The following is an 11,107-nucleotide window of genomic DNA, read 5'->3' on the forward strand; positions in this document are numbered from 1 at the left end:
CGACTCTGGGGCGTTATCCAGCCTGTGAAGAGAAAAAAACATGGTGGTGCGGTCAAGCTGGGAATTTTGCATAATTGCACCAGCCGGATAATTGCACCAAAACCGCTGACAAATGGGTGGTGCAGTTAAGCGGATTCTACTGTATATATATATATATATGGATGTATAGATATATATATACATCCATCTATTCAGCCATCTATTCATCCATCCATATAGTTACGTACGTACGTACATATATACATACATACATGTACATACATGTACATACATACAGTCAAACCTGCCTAGGCGACCACCTCTTCAATGCGAACACCTGGCCATGGCGACTGTTTTTTCTCGGTCCTGAAAATTTTCCCCATAGGCACAAGCATTAAGCGGCCTGCCCAAGGCGACCACCTGTCCAATGCGACCGCGACCGCCACGAATTGGGACCACATAGAGCACAATCTCTGCCCATGACGACCCTTTTCTAGCGTGTGATAACATCGCATTTTGCTGTCTATGATGGAAATGTTTTTAAGACCTTGACGGACAAAAATCTATGGAATAGCATCGATTTATCAATAGAATGTTTTAAAGGCATCCAGAGCATTTTATGAGGCTTGAAGCTTCAATAAAAAACTCCTATTTCTAGTCATTCCTACACATATCGACATTATAAGAGCAAAGATACGATGTCGTTGTGTGGTGAGAACTGATAGAATATCCAAGCCCTAATAGACTGATCCTGACTGTCCATCACTATTAGTGGTTTGACCAATGAGAGAGTGACTGCATGTCCATCAAATTTTTGCATTTTTATGTTTTAATTTTGCATTTCTACGTTTTGACGGCGGTGGGCGGGGCTATGGTATTGGTCTATATACACTAGGCACGTGAAACTGAAAGATCACCATGTAGTTTTTTTATGTCAATTTCATAAAAATTACAGCAACTAGAATATTTCTAGTTTTCAAGCCTCATAAAATGCTCTGAGTGCCTTTAATAAAACATTCACACTGTTAACATTGAAAATAAAAAGGTTTGTGAATTATACTAAACAGGACAAAATACTTCCTAGTATCGATGTTGTTGTGCCCATGGATCTTATACAGAATACAGCTTCTGGTTCGGTTTGAACTTAAAATTTTCAAGACGATTACGTGGTGCATGGCGTCAGAAAGTCAGATTTCACAGTGGTTTCTATCCATATCTTGTATTCACACAAAAAATTGGTCTGTGTCTTACTAATTATATATTCCGCAGAAAAATGACTTCGCAGCGGGCAAAATGTTGTGTTGTTGGTTGCCGACGCCATCTTGGTTTCGGGGGTTTGGCAAACCAATCGCAGGCCTTTCTAAAGCATGACGCTTCTGTATATGAACCTTTACTTCTAATACTCCCGTTATTGATGAAAATTAAGATTCTTATTTTCTTTTTATTCCCATAAATCTCACAAACCTTTATTGGGTGATGCTTGCTTATGATCGCCGACGCTGTACATTCTGCTGTATTCTTACATGTACCTTTCGATGTGGTCGTGAGCTCGGCGGCAATATCAGAATGTTCGAATTCCATTTTCATCCTTCATTTCACACTCAGTCAGATCGAAAACTTTTTGCCCCATTTATCCAGCCAAAAGAAGGCTGGGGGCGGCAGTTTTTTTCTAGGGCTTTTTCCTAGGCCTAAACTTAGATTTATACATGTATGTGCGTGTGTATTATTTGACGTAACGTGTGAATGCGGGAGGGCGCTGCGAGATCATCAAGGCAGACATTGTTTTTTAGTCAAAATTATGACGAAAATTTGTACATGATGTAACGGTATACAAATATTACAACGATAGTAAAGCTGGACTCGGCGCCCACGACGAGTCCACCGACGCTGAACTGATCGTCCGGCAGGATGTAAAGGAGCTAATGATGATGATGGGGGTCACGCTGTCTAAAATCACATGATTTTCCATCCATCTACGTAGTACACTGTAGCACACCTCAACCTGGAAACATTTTGTGAGTGGAATCCTCTTCATGGTGACCACCTGTCCATCGCGACCGTTTTTGCTCGGTCCCCTTGTGGTTGCCTTGGGCAGGTTTGACTGTACATACATACATAGTATTACATACATACATACATACATTATATATACGTCATAGTAGAGATTGGACAATGGTCATCTGACTGGGTGAAGTCTGTCTTCATCACTATCCCCAAGGTACTCGGTACCATTGACTGCTCGGAACACCGCACTATAGCCCTAATATCCCATGTCAGCAAGGTCCTTCTCCGAATCCTCCTACGGCATATGGAGAGAGTGGCAGAGCAGGAGTTTGCAGAGGGGCAGATGTGTTTTAGGAAGAGAGTGGGCACAAGGGACCAGATCTTCAACCTAAGGGTACTGATGGAAAAGGCAAGGGAAAGTAATGCGCAGCTCTTTATGGCCTTTATCGACTACAAGAAAGCCTTCGACTCAGTTAGACATCAAACACTACAAAAATTGGAGCGACTGCATGGGCGGAAAAAAAATGTAAAAAAAAATTTCAAATAGTCTGGGGTGAACATAAGGATTTACATAACATAAAGAACAAGAGTTCCGCGACCTCATATCTCGATGAACCATTCTGTTTATGCAAATGACTAACACATTTACATAATATATGCATGGTCATGAACACCCTTAACCAACTGACACATGTCGCAATATTGACAGACCTATCATCTACCATTTAGATGAATTGTGGCGCTTTTGCATCAATTATCCAAATTATGTATTCATTTGCATAACTGTTATCTCTTGATGTTCTACTTACCATAAACTACATATGTTACATGTATTTGAGTCACATTATGGAAAACACTGCAAATATAGATTTTACTCATTAATTATGCAAATTAAGTCCCAATTAGCATAATTTGCACTTCATTAAGTACATCTCAGTCTAAACTACCTGCATACTTAATATCATGGAAAACCGTTGTTCCTTTGTTCAGTTATTCTCCTTCACAATAGCGCCCCTGCAGTTCCAGAGCAAGCTGAAAGGGGGCCCAAACCTACACCACTTCTTTATTACATCACAAGCTATCAGCCACCTGAAAATCAAGACCATAGCACGTCCAGGTCAAAAGATACAAAAACGAAAGTACTGGAAAGGTATGAAAGTGAGAACTTCACAAACTTGTGTCATTTAGCATTCTGTCATCGAGAAAGCCGGCAGGGTAAAACCAGTCCGACAGGTTGAATAAATTTCTAAACGGGAACTATTTGGCTCTAGATGTCTTACTGAGGGATGATGGCGGTGCGATAGTGTGGTTAGCTTGAGGAATGAGTCCACTCTACTTTATACTGATTGATAGAAGATTTACTTGCTATGCCAAGCCTTTTGCTTGTGCTCCCAACTTATTATTATTATAATTATAATCATAATACTATTATATAATAGTGGTACGCCTTGATTTTTGCTGGTGTGTCCAATTTTTACTCTGAGAAGGAGGATGACCTCCTGACGGGAGTATTAGAAATGCTTTTGTTTCATGTTCGCAGCTAGAACTCACGATCCCATTGTCGCATTGGTGTGTAACTTGGCATATCGTTTGCTAAGTTGGGCATGATGATGCACAATGTCTTTTTTACAACGTTGTAAATATCAATGTAATATCATAAATGCACTGGTATGCCTAAACACCTCACCCAAACTCACCCCAACTCATCAGAGTCAAATATGCAGTGTACTAGGGACAAGGACTTTATGTGACGCTCTAGATACATTGTCTATGTAATTATGAATAGAAAAATATGCAGCAAGTCTTTATTTTCTAAATATTTACCAGTTTTTGTATGTTTCTCTGCTAGTTTCCATGATAACAAATACGTGCTTGTATTTGAGGCTGAAAAACACTTTGTGCACAATTATTATTAGTTGATTGCGATACAATTTTGCTATACTATGACCCAAACAGCATTCACCGTTATACTGTCCTGTCATCTGTCAAACTACAAAAAGGTATTAGCGGACCTAAATGAACGACAACAATGAGAATCCAACATGGCGGGCAGACATTCCTTTTCATCTTGGAACGAGAGGGGTAACATGCAAAAACTAGTAAATACTTAAGATTTGCTGCATACTTTCTATTCATAATTGCATAGACAATGTATCCAGAGCATCACATAAAGTCCTTGTCCCGTGTATACTGCATATTAGACTTGGATGAGTTCGGGTGAGGTGTTTAGGCATACTGTAAATGCACCCCTTTTTTGACGGGCATATGGAACAGCCCTCCTATCCCGCACATGATTTAGCTCGGCCCGATATCGGGCAATGTTGTAAGCAGATATAGGGTGGCTTATTTCACTACTTGCTGTGGTAATCTAGTCACTGTTACCTTGTAAAATAGACATCGTGCATCACCACACGCAATCTAGCAAACGATATGCCAAGTTACATATCAATGTAGCAACGGAATCAAGAGTTCTAGCTGCGAACGTGTGCCTATTTTTCAGGCCAACTTGCCCTGGAAGGCGGGTGACCTTCTGACCTTCCCATCAAACTGCAGACGGTGTTCTGCGCATTTGTTCTGCGCAGCATTCTCTAAGAGCGCGTTCGGCGTTCGCCGGGCCACGGTCGGACCTGTGTTGGACCCTCTTGCATTGGCGCAACAAAAAGACCTCGGACCTACATAATGTTTACAGGTTTTCATATCCAGTTCATATTTCAGGACTTGCCAGGTACAACCATGTAGATATTTTGTGTATTGCAAAGTGAAAGCGGCCGTGTTGGCCTTCGAAACATTAGCAATTTTTGTTGGCTGATGCAATTATCATTATCCAATTATCCATATTGTGTGTGTGTGCTTTCTACAACTTCTGTGGATCTAGGGACTCTGTGACCTGTCTTCTGGAGTTATGGCGGGGAGGGTTTTTACTGTACAGTGCGGGTTTCTTCCGCCAGGTCAAGTCGTCGGCGCTACCAGCAGGACCGCAACTGAAGACACAACTACGTGAGCTGGGATTGTTGCGTCTCCGTAGCCGGCCCCAAGGTACCCGGGCTGGAAAGAACTGCCATCGCAAAATTTCCACCATTCAGTGGTCGGTCACAGGTATGAGATGCAGGACATCTTTCCATCTTTGTTATGCAAATCTGAGCATTCCTCGCATGGCAACCGTGGCCAAACAAACACTGCCAACTGCATTACCATACCCAGCATCAGCGTTTGTTAGAGAGCCGTGAAGAGCTAGAACCCAGGTTCTGTCACATATTCACAAATGTTACCCATAGACGGATTTTCTGCATTTCTGAAATGTCGATCGAGCCAACGCGGAGGTGGCGTAGCAGTCTACGTTCATGAAGACATTCCCTCTTGACAACTTGAAGGAATCAAAGTGCCAGAGGAACTAGAATACCTGTGGGTTTGGGCGCGCCCCTACAGGCTTCCTCGTTCTGTATCTGCGATAAATCATTGCAATCTGTGGCATTTACATCCCTCCAGACTCACTGCATCAAGACCTCCTCGTCAAACACCTAACCCACACTACCAACACCCTGCAATAATAAAATGACTGATACGGAAACGACAGAAGGCCTTCAATCAGCAGAACAATGAGGTTTGGAAAAGTCTTAGGAACAAAGTCATCCACTCCATAAAGATTGCAAATATAGCTCACTATGCTAATAAGGTGCAACAGTTGAAACAAGAAAACCCATCAATACCTCTTTGCAACATTGCAAAACCAACCAGTTCCATACACGTACCTGCTAGTAATGTTGACCCAGGGGACCACCAAGCTGTCGGGGATGAGATAAACTAACACCTGTCCAGTGTCTCTCAGCAGTCCCCTCCTGTATGCACCAAAGATCTGCCTGCGTGCTTACCAGCGCCAGCAGTGACAGGGTGCTTGGCCCCAGAACCCAGAGATACTGAGTTCAAATCCGGGGTTCCCTGATTGTCCCGTTGACATTATGCCCTTAGGAAAGGCACTTAACATGACTTTCCTCACTTCACTCAGGTGTAAATGAGTACCTAGCTTCGGTTAGGGACGTCCCTCGGATAGGACGTTAAATGGAGGTCCCGTGTTTGAGGAGAGCCACACCTCGAGCATGTTAAAGAACCCACCCCACTTATCGAAAAGTAGGGGTCCTTTCCAGTGTGAGTGGTTCAAAACCGACAGTCCTATGGCCGCACATGGGGCAATTGTCGTATTGAGGTCACCTGCGCGCCGAATGGCAGTCGCTACAGACCCTTGCGATCTAGCCCCGCCAAATGTGCGCTCCTCGCAATTCAGCCCCTGGCTGCGAAAAGAGAGTATTTGGCCGACCCAATAATAACATCACTAAGAGAAGAAGTCATCCCCACCCAATGGAAGGAGGCTGTCTTTACAAAGGCCTTCGATACCGTCAGCCATCAACGCGCTATCTGTAGATTACTGAGCATGGGCACTAGAGCTTCTGTTATACCATGGATTGTCAGCTTCCTGACAGAAAGGCGTCAGAAAGTATGCTACGGATCTGCCGTGTCGGACTGGGAAACACTGACTTCAGGAGTGCCACAAGGCACCAAACTAGGCCCTGTCATTTTCGTATGTATGATCAACGATGCAAGTCAATCACATGACGATCACTGGAAATATGTGGATGATTTAACACTCAGAGAAAACAGAAGCGTGTGCAAACAGTCATACCTTCAGGATCAAGTGGACTTACTTGAAGTATGGTCCAACACAACTGAAACTAAACCCAAAGAAATGTATGGTACTGACTGTATGTTTTATGAAGAACCCACCTCCCCCTCCACCCTTAACTCTCGGGGGTAAACCCCTTCTGGCTGTGATCATTGCTAAAGTGTTGGGAATCTGGTTGCAGTCCAATCTGAAGTGGGACAAACGAGTCTGTGAGTCAACCAAGAAGGCCAACAAATGTATGATTATTCTCGGGAGACTAAGACGTTGTAGTTTTGCTCACATTCTACCATGTTTAGATTTCAATGTTGTGCACCCAAACCTTTTCTGTGTGTCAGTGCACCTGTTCCCAAAAGTGTATTTTGAGCCCTTGACCTATTTGTGCTTGAAATGAAGTGAGGCAATAACGTTACTACTGTAAAATAAAAATTTAGAAAATGTAGCTTTGTCTTTTAATCATTCTGTGCATGGGCATCTCTTAAATGTCTGGGAGGATCTTGAAAAGGTCTGCCCTATATTGTTGGTGGGTACCCAACTGCTCTTTTCTGGGTTCTGGCTTTTTTATTGTTCATATGGCAAGGATTCTTTGTACCAGCAGTACGCACCTGATGTGTCTTCTGATGTGTCTTCCTCTAGATCTGCTCAGTGCAGTTGGCCTGTTCCAAATCTGAGCCATGGGAAGTGTACGTGGTTCACCTGCCTGCTGTGGGAACACAGGCGCTGCTCCTGAACAGTACCACTCTCCCTGCAGGTTCAATTGTCAAATTACAAGATAGTTACAGATCAAGCTGAACATGACTTTCATCCTTATGTGAAGGTGCACCATAATTCAATTCTTTGCAGCTTGTACAAGATGATTAAATACACTTGAGGAAATGGCAGTAGCAGCACTTTTTATAGATTTTGTACTATTTGGCTGTTTATAAAGAACAACATAGATAAGATGATAGATTGTCGGGTAAATCAATGCTAGTGGCCACCAAGAGAAATCGCACTTTCTTGGTCCAAAATTGTTTGACTTCAACACGATTTGTAACCATCCCAGTATTCCTCAATACACATCCAATAATACACATTGTACGTAGCGATCTTCTGCACTGAATCAAATCAAATCCAACATATTAGAAACGGAATGTATTATAGTGGGAAATTGTATCAAATATGAAATCTGTATCAAATATCGAATCAAGAAGAGGGGACGAAAATCGCAGTTCCCGTGAATGACGATCGGCGTGTGCTGTGCCGCGCCCAGATTAACGGGTGTGCTTTGAAAACGTTCCGCTAGGGGGCGCGACTGCACTGGGGCCTCACAATTTGTGGGGATATGAATGGGGGTTTCTGAGTTTCTGGGTTGCTAGCCTGACGTGGTAGACAGCCCAGGTAGACAGGCCAGCTAGCCAGGCCAGGTAGACAGCCCAGCCTTTTCCGCAAACCCGTTATAAAGGTCCGAATCAGGTCCAGCTAACCGGTATCCACCCCTAGTCATGGGTTCCTTTGTTATCACTCGGATGTCCAGCACCGAATGTGCCTTATTCATCGCTAGACTTCCAGTGACAAAGTTTTGTCATATGTGGTCGTCCAGCAATGAGGCGACTTCGTTTCTGGACATCTCCGAATTATCAAGTTGGAAACCGAGAGATGAGAGTATGTGCGGGGTTGGAAAAGCAGTGATGACAAATATTCCGCTGTGGAAAACCAGATAAAACAAGGGACAACAAATATTCCGTGGCCAGCTTCCAATATGAGTAGAGTAGAGTACAGTTGATATGAAGTTTACACGTCAATTTACGTAACGCAACGCAAATTCAAGTGACGGTCGATCACATTGCGATGTACAGTCAAACCTGCCTAGGCGACCACCTCTTCAACGCGACCACCTGGCCATGGCGACCGGTTTTTCTCGGTCCCGAAAATTTTCCCCATAGGCACAAGCATTAAGCGGCCTGCCCAAGGCGACCACCCGTCCAACACGACCGCGACCGCCACGAATTGGGACCGCAAAGAGCACAATCCCTGGCCATGGCGACCGCGTTTTTCCAGCGTGCGGTGACATCAAATTTTGCTGTCGGATTTCGCGGAAATTTTGTTAAGCCCTTGACGGACAAAAATATTTGAATAGCATTGATTCCTCCATGAAGTGTTTTAATAAAACGTTCCCACTATAAACATTGTAAATACAAAGGATTGCGAACAAATATCGATGTTGTTGTGCCCATCGTAATCTTATAGTTTACCTCAAGCTCCCGGTTCGGTTTGAACAAGGAGGTTATTTAACCTCCTTGGTTTGAACTCAATTTTCAAAACTATCACGAAGTGCATGGCGTCAAAAAGTCAGATTTCACAGAAATTACTATCCATTTCTTGTATTTTCAACAAAAATGTGTCTCTGTCTTACTATATTCCCCCCGAAAAATGACTCCGCGGTGGAGGGCAAAACGTTGGCCGAGACATGTTGTTCCTTGGTCCGCGACGCCATCTTTGTTTCAGCGCGGCATAACACTGACTTTTCTAAAACACGACGCTTCTGTGTATGAATATTTAGAATACTCTCATTATTGATAAAAATTAATATTCTTATATTCTTGTTATTTCCATGACCCTCACAAACCTCTATTGGGCGCTGCTTGCTTGTAATCGCCGTCGCTGTGCGTTCTGCTCCACTGTTACCTTTCAATGCAGTAGCGTGCTCGGCGTCAGTATCACACCTTTCCGTTTCAATCCTTCACTTGTCAGATCGAAAACTTTTTGCCGCTTTAATCCAGCGGTCGGCGCCCAAAAGAAGGCTGGGGTCAGCAGGTGTTTTCTAGGGATTTGTCTTAGGCCTTAAAACCTAGATTTTATATGCGTGTGTGTGTGTGTACTCTTACTTTAACGTAACGTGTGAATGCAGGAGGGCGCTCGAGATCATCGAGGCAGACATTGTTTTGAGTCAAAATTATGACGAACATTTGTTCACGATGTGACGGTATACAAATATTACAACGATAACAGAAAATGTAATTTCTGTAGGATCTTTCTGTGAATGAGAATTGAACCTGGTGGGGGTCATGCTGTCTAAAATCACATAATTTTCCATCCATCTACGTAGTACACAGTATTTGAACACCTCGACCTGGAAACATGTTATGATTGGAATCCTCTTCATGGCGACCACCTGTCCATCGTGACCGTTTTTGCTCGGTCCCCCGGGTGGTCGCCTTGGGCAGGTTTGACTGTATATCAAGCTACCCGAAACCTAGCCTGAGTGTCATCCTGTTTCAGTTCCAGGCTCTTGAAGGTAGAGCCTGGAACTGAAACAGGATGACACTCAGGCTACCCGAAACCCATACTATGCTTGGAAGTATACTATACCACCAAAGGGATACAGGCGGTGGAGGCCGTCCAGCCCAGGGCCGCCCGACTGACTCTGAATGACTACCGGCAGACTAGCAGCGTGACACAAATGTTCATCAATGACCTGCAGTGGACCCTTCTCTCTGAAAGGAGGAGGAACGCCCGCCTCACCTTCTTCTATAAGCTAGTCAATAACTACATCAACATTAACACAGATAGTCTACTGAAACCAGCTCAGGGGCGCACCCGGGGGAGCCACACGCTCAAATTTCAACCACTTTTCGCCCGGACCGACTCCTACAAACATTCATTTTTCCCCCGCACAAAATTATCCCCGAGTAGAACGCCCTGCCTGGCGCGGTTGTTACGGCTCCCACCGTTGAGTCATTCCGTGCCAGGCTGGAGGTCTGCCCGCCTTAGCCTGGGACCTCCTCCCCCCCTACTTTGCCCCTAGCGGGGTTATTTGGGGGTAACTTAAGTTGAAGTTGAAGTTGGAGAGTACTTTCTTCCGTGATGCATGCTGGACGTCCAGTGACGAGGCTATCTTGTTCAAGAGCTCGTTACTCGGCGCCCAGTGAGGAACTGGTGAACTCGGTACCTTTGCTCTAAGTACCGGTACATCGAGAGCACGCACAGACTCGATGTGCTCTCCTAGAAACACTTCCAGCAGCACGCAAGCACAAGCGACCAAGAGTTAAACACCGAGAGAGACATAATTAATTTAGCCTCGTATCTGAACCAAGCGTAAACAGCACCAAGAGACCACGTCTAGCGATATAATAGACGTTAAACAAGGACAACAACAACAACAACAACTAAGGTTACAGCCTAGCAAACGTTGACGTACCTTTCTTGGAAACAAGGGGCTACTCAAACGTACCTGTTTCATCGCTTCGATGTTGTGCTGCATATTCTTGTATTTAGCGCGCTGCACGTGTAACTTCCGGTTCTGGGTCAAATCTTTACAGGTCACAGGTTACTGACCCGACCGGATGTGAGAAGCGGACCATTGATAGTAGGGGTGTTGTTACTTACATTTGGGCGCTTCATAACTATGCAACCAAAAAATTACAGTATTACTAAAGAAAAGTGATTCATACAAATTATATGATATTCTGA

At 44.0% G+C, this 11,107-nt stretch overlaps 1 protein-coding gene across 2 annotated transcripts in view; it reads right to left on the reverse strand.

Moving 5' to 3' along the window:
- Positions 1-10,942, reverse strand: part of LOC136439587 (unconventional myosin-XV-like) — a 111,977-nt gene extending 101,035 nt beyond the window's left edge. For both annotated transcript variants that reach the window (XM_066435010.1, XM_066435008.1), the window contains exons 1-2: positions 10,869-10,942; positions 7,261-7,400 (exon numbers count right to left, since the gene is read on the reverse strand). The gene's annotated coding sequence lies outside the window, so the exon portion shown is untranslated. The remainder of the gene's footprint in view (positions 1-7,260; positions 7,401-10,868) is intronic.
- Between the last annotated feature and the right edge of the window lie 165 nt (positions 10,943-11,107).

The sequence above is a fragment of the Branchiostoma lanceolatum genome, chromosome 8 (genome assembly GCF_035083965.1).
Source record: "Branchiostoma lanceolatum isolate klBraLanc5 chromosome 8, klBraLanc5.hap2, whole genome shotgun sequence".
Taxonomy (NCBI): Eukaryota; Metazoa; Chordata; class Leptocardii; order Amphioxiformes; family Branchiostomatidae; genus Branchiostoma; species Branchiostoma lanceolatum.